General features: G+C 41.9%; 1 pseudogene; it reads left to right on the top strand.

Moving 5' to 3' along the window:
- The first annotated feature begins 1,080 nt into the window (after nt 1-1,080).
- Nucleotides 1,081-7,763, top strand: LOC144121259 (uncharacterized; annotated as a pseudogene).
- The last annotated feature ends 1,115 nt before the right edge of the window (nt 7,764-8,878 follow it).

The raw sequence follows: 8,878 nt of genomic DNA, 5'->3' as shown, positions 1-8,878 counted from the left end.
TGTGCGAGAATGTGCTTTTCGGATGCAGTGGGGCTGCGGTTTCGACCGGCTTTAATACGCCGGATATATCAGCGTAAGCTATCGCATGAAGCCGATACTACTGTTTTGGGTTTCAGTCACAATGAATCGCGCGTCATCAGATATCTGTCTTCACTTTTACCAAAGGAGGCTGCGAACGCAATGCAAATGCATTATTTTACGGCTGATTATGAGAGATCACATCTTGAATTTTCGATTCCTATCCATGACTTTTGGAAAGAAACCCAACGTGTACTTCCCTAATCATGTTTTGTTCCGGTTTTATTGCGCGAATAAGCGTTAATAAACAAATATTTGAAATTACACCCAATTTCTTGATGCCTGTGATAGAGCCCATTTCTCATCGTCCTCGAACTAATACGCGATAACAACGGCCGCATTTAATGGTCAAAAAGCAGACATATGGAAGGGCAGCGACTGGAAAGGCGACAGCGTACGTAACCGCATTTGCGGGCAGCCGAGTGCGCGATTCGACTTGTCTTCTTGCGGCTCTGTACGTACACTTCCAATGTATCATTTCAGGTGGCAAATATATATCACAAATCAAAGCGTAATGCGCCCACGGTACGAACGGCGGCGCCCAAGAATCAAGTCATTGGCAAAGAACTACTGAAAATTTTACATGACGGCCGCTCCAGTATGCGTGAAACGCGCATGCGCACAGGTCCGGCGCTTCACCCAATGAAAAGCAAGCTCCGGCTTCACGCTTGGCATCGTTGCACGCCGGCAAGTCTGGGCAACTGGAAGGCGCGGACGTTGCAGTGTTGCGGAGGCTGCTTTGTTCTTCAAGCTAGATTTGGAACCGTTCGTGAACCACGCCATCTTTTGGTGTCGTTTCTTAAGTGGCTTGTTTGGGGCGCACCGCGTCAGTAATGCCGCTAAGCAGCACGGAGCTGTGGGGTACTTACACTGCGCGGCAGCTGCAACGAACCTCACTTTGACTGTAGACGCTACGTCGTCGTGTGCTCGGCATACGGCTCCGCACGCTGCGCCATTCGTTACGACTGCTTCAATCACGTTCCAGGGATTCATGGAAGAATAATGGACTTGGGTGAGTGGCCTTTTTACCATGTGCACAATAAAGACTTGCGAAGTCATTTGTTTCATGCTTGTTGAAGCGCGTATTTTCTCTGTTTGCCAGAGAAGCTTCATTTGTAAGGCTCGTTGAGTGCACTTCGAAGCGATATCTGGTTCAGTATTTCGAGTGCCTTAGTCACCTATTGCGCGAAGTTTTCTGTCAATTAGTTCGGTTATCCAGAATATTGGTTTTAAACTATTGTCGCAGTATGTCTTTGGGGTCATTAGGTGCGATAATACGGGGGTAATCCAGCGCTAATTCTTGATTATTTGCATGCGTGTGCGCGTTATTGCATACCTACAAAAGAGCACGCTTGAAACGCACGGCGGTACTTTCGTTTTGAATCTGAATGCTGGAACTTGCACGTCGTTTAATTCATTATGGATTGATTGGTGCACCATAAGATTTTGGCGATACAACTGCGCACATAAAAAGTAATATTGAAAGTTTGGCGCCACCGAACTATATGCAACATGTCCTGCTGACGATTCAGTGCGGTACAGACGGTGTGATTTTTTTTGCCAAATGATTCTGTCTCGCGTTTTACTTCGTATTTTACCTAGGTGGCCCAGAGGAAGACAGTGGAGTTGCTGAAGTGCCGCAGCATAATCCGCAGCCTAGTGGTTTCCAAGGTTAGTGGGCTCAAGAAACATATTTGTAATTTCTGCCTACAAGTTCTTGTTGTTTTTTGTGAAACAGTTTTTTCTTGTTCGGCGATGCGGGCTTTTATGTGCACTTGTGCTTGGTATAAGGCATGTTTTTTGTATTCATGAAAGTGGACTCTTGCAGAGTGGGGCTACGGTACGATATTAAACGGCACTTCTAGAACTTGTTTATTAATCATTGTGCTTCACACCCTTGGAGCTTCATTCCGCCTCGGGTTGCAGTATTTGTGTGGCGGTTGACAGAACATGTGCAGGCGTAGTCCATGTTTTATGCAGTGCATGAGATAGTGTTCTTGACTGATGCGTTAGAGCCGCTGGGGCCCTGCAGTGGGGACACCTCCTTCCTGCATATCCCCCATCCCCTTTCTCTTATCGAGAAGAAACTTTTTTCAACTACACTGCACCAGGCACCGTATGCAACGACCACGAAATAAGTGGTGATCCGTCAAAGGCATGAGGGACGTATCTTCCTAACCCTGCGCACACTCTGCCTTTAAATCTCTGTACTATAAGTCGATACGAAACCGCATGCGCGGCTGTTTAAATGAAGGCGGCAGCAGAGTTATCACAGCATTACTCCACAACTCTCTGCCAATTCAAGGTTTACGAGCAAAACGGTTAACCGGCTGCAGAGGAGCGAGTAAGTTCTCGTCGAAACGAAAATATTTTAATACACGGTCACCTTGGGGTTTGCGGGCGCGGTAATTTATGGCTTTGGACAGCGCACCGCGTGACAGACCGAATGTCCTTGAAACGGATGGCGACTGGAAGGAGCACGGGCGGAGCGTTGCGTGCTCTACCGATCGTGTTTGCTTTCGTTGGGTTTCGGTTGGGGTTTTTGTGTGTTTGTGTATCAAGCGAATATGCGTCGCGTCTTTCTGGAATTTACGCGGTGCTCGAGAGTAAAGAATGTCGTGGGCACTGGCGTGCTATTAGTTCTTCGCTTTTAAATAAATCCTTCTCATTGGCTCCAACAAGCCATTACCGATTGGTCACCAAAAGGGTGCCCGAAATCCTGAGCAGTCGTATTTCAGATGGGTTTTGGCGCAAAGTCCAACAGGAACGGCGACCACCCGAGGTGCAGCAGGGGACCTCTGCTCAGAAGATGTTGCGTACTATGACTGACTGCTCTGTTGTTTGATCTATATCAGTTCGTTCCATTTAACTAATGTTCGGCCTCATCTTAATAGATTAAGTTAACTATTGCCGTCCATCGGCCCCTTCCTCGAAGCGGCGGAGCCGTCTTGCCGTCACGGACGAACGTTTCGTTACAATATAATAGCATTTACTGAAAGCACTAGTGTTGGCTTGTTGGCTCGTGAACCATGCATCCAGATGAGTTCGAACGACCTAGATGAGTCTCCAGAGCTGTCAACGTGGGCAAACTCTCACGTCTCGTACGTTTCGGCACTATTTCAAGTTAGGCATTCTTAGCACGTTCTGAGTTTTAAGCGGAACTTACTGAGAAGAAGATTTGTAGTCACCTGTTCTTGTTTTCATTGTAAGAAAAGCAACAAGAGACACTAAGTAGGCTCGTGATATCGTTAAAGGAAACCGGCTTACTTCTGCATTATAGTTGTCAAAACAAAACATCAAACACAGAAAAACTAAAGCTATATATAAAATCGATACCGAAAAGTTGCTTTTGTCCTCTATGGCAGAAGCACGCATATGTGGTGAAAATATTTCGTATCAACTATCAGCGAACATATACGCCGTCGGTTCTATACCAAAGGTGCTACACAGCTGTATGGCTTCGTGTTACCGCGCGCCCCTGGACACTTGAAGCCTTGTAGACGTTTGAAGACCCAGAGAGATCTGCCTTTATTGTTTCATTGAACGTTGACAGTATACTAAGGAACCCTGCTTCTTTCTACTTTGCGCCTAAAACAAAACTGGAAAGAGAAAAGCTACGAGCAGAAAACAACCAGCATCGTATTTCTTTGGCCTCTAAAAGAGGCGCGTCTACTCTGTGGCAAGCTTGGGCTGAACCATGTAGTATCAGTTATTAGCGAGTACAGGCCGTCAGTTAAACCGAAGCTGCTTCGCAGATGTTCAGCTTCGCGTTACCGAGCGCTGGTGGACATTCGAAGTCTCGTTGCGAACCCTGGAGAAGCGCTTCGAAAGCTGGTATTATTTCATCATCCGTCTGCGTATATTTCTAACTCAACAGTTCAAATACACAAGTGCTAAAAGGGAAACACAAAAACGCAGCCAGAGCGCGTACATTTTCTTCGGTGAATTAGAGTAAGCGTTGTGGGAGATTGGGGCGCATCAGCTGGCAGAATTTGAACGAGCACACTCCGTGCTCTCTCGGTTCCACCACAGGTGGTCGGCCTCTGTATTTTCTGCGTTGTTGCCGTGTGGACTGCATCCTGCTGCTGTAGGCCGAACAGCTATGTCCATGCGTTCAGACTTTGTCTCTGGTGTCAGAATCTCAATTTCTGATGTGCTTGTGTTTGAACAAAATTACCTTCCAATGTTTGGTGAAGTAAGACATTTCTACCTTCGGAAGGAAAGATTTTCATCACTCTTCTGGTCTTGGCCAAAGTGAGTTATTCAAAGCGAGTGAATGCATTTGTACTTATGAAGACACCTCATAATGTCATCAAACCTGAACGTCTTTTGTTTCCCTGGCCATTGCATACTTATGCAAGAGATGACTGTTTGTATGCTATTACAAAATGTCATTATGAGTCACCTTTGTTATAATGCCGGTGGTTTCAGAATGTTTTATTCCTGATGTTGCTTACTGAAAGCAAAAAAGAACTTGAGTGTGTTATTGCAGGTTTTCATTGAATAGACCTTAGTTTGTTTCCTTTTAGTAATTCGTAGTTTGGCTCCTTGCAAGCATGCCAGAATTATAATAGTGTGCTCAACCAATCATGCAATGGAAAGCTCTTTCGGACAGGTCACAAAAAAAGCTGTCGCGGCAGCTTCGGGTGGAACTGGCATTGTTCCTAGAGTAAGTTTTTCTTGTTTGTTCTTCGTTGAATGTAGTGCACCTTGCTGATATACCGAGCGTTTCAGCGAACACTTTCAATATATCCTTGAAAAACTTTTGGAACATAAAAAAAGCATTGAAAGATATGTGCAATTGACAAATCGACACGTGTTAGGCAATTATAATAATGGATTATTTTTTATTGCAGTAACTAGGTCTCTGAGAAACCTGTCATGTTTTTGTACTGTAGTCGGATGGCTGTGTTGGGGTAAATGATAAGAAGTACTTTTCTTTATTAATAAAGCTAATTGCCTGCACAAACTGTCACTCTTGCCGAGTATAATTTATTCTCAAAACGTTCCTCTGGTCACATAGGCAATAACTGAGCCTCACTCATTCGCCTATATTGGAGGGGCCAGTGGTTGTGTCAAATCAGTTTTCGAAGCAACGAAACACTCATTTAATGACCAATAAGCTTGGTGGGAACGTGATCCTCTTTTTGCGTGTTACAATAACAATGACATCTATCCGAACCATATTTGCTATTTTGCATTTTGCAAAGTCATGTGCATTTTTTTTTTTGCTTCTACCTAGTGCAAAGAATACGACACTCATAGCTAACTACGTGGCTGTTAATTTTGTGCGAACCAGCAAAAGAAGATGCATGATATAATCGAACTGAGTAGATGAAATGTATTGCTGTAGTCACTGCATTTCCACCTATTTTTTCATACATTTGCCGCGTTCAGTTTAGGTTTTGTGCTAAAAGAATCTCTGAGTAACTGTGATAGCGTATTAAAAATGTTTTTTTTTACAATGTACAAACTCCCCATTGGCACCAGCCACCCTATTTGGTTGCTTTATTAGTTAACTAGTAAATTTGAAGTGACTGGAAATAAGTATAGTAGGAAGAAAGGTTACAGCATGTTGTATTCGCCGCGGCTCAGAGTATGTTCCTAAAATTGCTTTTCTCTTTTGACTAATATTTCTAGCAATTTTCAAAAGTACTCGCTGAAATATTTTTCTGAATTATAAGGGGACCGCAAAACTTAATGCAGGACTTATTAATGCACTACTGCTTTGTAAGAAGTCACAAATTAGGACACGTGGCAGAAAATTTCCATCGCAAGTGAGTGAGTTAGAATCCACAACTGGTTTCAAAATGCTTAGTTAAGCAAGTTACAATTCACTGGGAAAGCAGTCATGGAATATTTCTTTTTCCCTTTTTGCGGTCCCTCTATTCAATGCTGAAAAGCCTAACCCATCTTGTGAGCAGGTATAATTTAACCTGAGCCTAAATCTTAATCAAAATTTCTTTATATAAGTCGCTCATTAAGATATTGCATAACTGCAACATTGCCTGTTTCCTACGGCAATGGCTAGAAAGAAGTTTCTCGTTGCTTAAAACGGTCGCATTATTTTCGTTCTAGTGAACATAATTTCATTACTAGTGGGAACAAAGGTGGAAGGCGCTCAATGTACAAAGCCCTTGGTGATGCGCTTGCCTCAAAATATCCACTTCTTTTGCGGAATGAGCAAAAGCCTAGCTGAAAGCCAACTTTTGATACAAATACCCGTGCTTATGTAAGTACAATTTAGCGTAGCTGATTTGTAAAGCAAGGTTATGCTGCTTTTGAATGAGATCCGCTGTTCATACTGTTATTTCGTGTACTAATATGCATTCACAACTTAGGTCCGCCTCATAGGCTCTTGGTGTCAAAGGAGGTGCTGTCTTTGATAAGACTCTCTGCTATGCTCTATATTTAAATATGTATATTAATCCTCCTGCATTCAACAGAGAGTTAATGATATTAGTCCCAACATTTATATACTTTCAACCAGTTAGTACCACATAAAATTTTCCTTTCATTAGTCAATCAACATCAATGTTCTATATACTGATATGTATTGGCTACTTGCAAGTTTATTCAGGTGCTTAAAATGCACGACTGTCAAGGTTGTCGACACCACTGCAGTAAGAAAAATAGTGTCTTTATAATTTTTAGAACCTAAACATAAGGAGGCTGCCAGTAGCCCGGAAAGTGCAGAAACACAGGAGGATGAAAAATGCAGCACTTGCGACTTATTCTATGCCTTCTTCAGCGGTCACAAAAAAGAATGCTGTTGCCGAGCTAGAGGTTAGCTCTAATGCACAATTCTAATGCCATATAATTATGCACATACACCTCATATTTGCTTCTTATCGTGACGTGTTTTAGGCCTTGAGATCTGATGACCTGACTACAGTGGCCCTCGACGCAGAAAGAATACGAGGCCTGCTTGAAATAGCGCACGAGGACCGTTGTAAATGCCATGATGATTCCATGCCCCTGTAATTCTTGCTGCAAAATATTGTAAGAGAACATTGCAAGAATATAATAACTTAGTATTACCATATACCCTGCTGCAGTAAATAGCAGGCAGCTGATTAAAAAATTACGATTTGTGAAGAAGTGTGGTCTTGTGATGTGTGAAACCATTAATGAGTTTATTGAAAACCCAATTAAATTGCAATCAGATTTACATGCATGAGGAAAAAGAAATTTTATTTCTGTTAAAATACTGACAACTGCTTTCAAATTTATGAACTTTTATTCAAGAATGCTTGCTTTAATTGATTGATTTGCACTTCCTTCTAACAATCTTTTTCCCGCTGTGCATTTGAAGTGGAACTGCGATTTAAGCGGAGCATTGGAGATATAAAAAGAAAACTTAAAGCAGTAGCTCAAGCATTTTCTTCCAAAGAAGGACGCAGATGCACATTTCTTGCCATTATAAAGCATTTACAAGGCCATTCCAAGCACGCATTCATCAACGAGGTTTGTGAAATATTTCTTACTCATTCATCTTACAGTTTTTTTGGCATCCTGACTTTTCATGATGAAAAACCTATTTTTTTAATATTATCAAATCCTCTTGAAAAATTTGGTGTTTTTTGTGTACAGTGTTTCAGTCTAGTGAAAATATCAGCCATGCTTTAAGTATGAATGGTTGCTCACTGGCTCTAATTTAGCATTCCACAGATCCCGCTGCCTGAAGTTGCAAGTGACTGCACCTCGTGTATATACCTGGTCTGAACACACTTGCGTTTACGCTGGAAGTAGTAAGGAAGTGGTCTCGACCAGCAGTGGCAACCTATAGAGCGTGCCCTTAACTTCTGCCTGGTGACGTATTACATAAATGCTCGACTATCCGCCGTAATTTTCCGCCCTGATGCAGAAGATTGCCCTGCCAGACACGGTAGTGCCACGTAGACTATTGACGAACCGACTTAAGAGTCTTTGTATGCTCTTGGAAAAGGGTAATTTGTTCTAATTTTCTGGAAAAAAATGCTTTTCAATTCTTCACTTTCTAATATGTTGAGGTATGTTTTCTAGAGCTTAACTCAGCGAGTTTTTGTTTTTAACTGCAGTACACAAGTTCATGTACTTATGCGAGTGTTGTCAGGCTTATAGCACTGTAAAATGTTACGAGTGATTCGTCATGTTATTGTTCTTTGTTAATAAAGTGACTGGAGAAGTCATGAAGGGATTTTGTTTTCATGAAGGAATTCGCCAATGTTACGCACCTCTGGAAGCTCTTAGGTATACATATATGTCTTTGTGCTGTTTATTTATGATGTTTAAATCGAGTGATTGTTGTTTAGATTTGTATGTAGCCGCAAGCATTAAAACACTCATGTTATCTGTACTGCTTGTATCTCCTTTTTGATTTCTTATTGTAGTCGTTTTAATCTTTCTTTTAAGAAGTGTGATAAAATATGTGATCACAATATTGCCTTCTCTGATATTTTTACCACTTACATTTTGTCTGTTGTGCTTCAAGTTGACTTGGCACTTGGTCTTGAGTAATTGGGCTTTTATTTTGTTCGTTTTTCACTACATTTACAGTGCCTATTTTTTATTTAAATTTCAATAAGAGTGATATGCTGTTGACAAGCTCTTTTCGAAGCGAGACTTGATCTGAGCTCGCTTTATTGAGTTTCTTGTTCAACGTGGTTCTGTTTGGCATGGCAACAGTAATAGTGTAATATGGGCCTAGATTTCAGTGTCTTGCATGCTCATTTACTGCGATATTTTTTGCGAGAAGTTTGCAAAAATTGTACCTTGAACTAACCTGCATCTGTTACATTCCATAGTTTTTCTATAATGT

This window comes from Amblyomma americanum, chromosome 1 (genome assembly GCF_052857255.1).
Source record: "Amblyomma americanum isolate KBUSLIRL-KWMA chromosome 1, ASM5285725v1, whole genome shotgun sequence".
NCBI classification, from domain to species: domain Eukaryota; kingdom Metazoa; phylum Arthropoda; class Arachnida; order Ixodida; family Ixodidae; genus Amblyomma; species Amblyomma americanum.
Note: the sequence above shows the minus strand (reverse complement) of the source record. Positions and strands in the feature narration are given on the sequence as shown.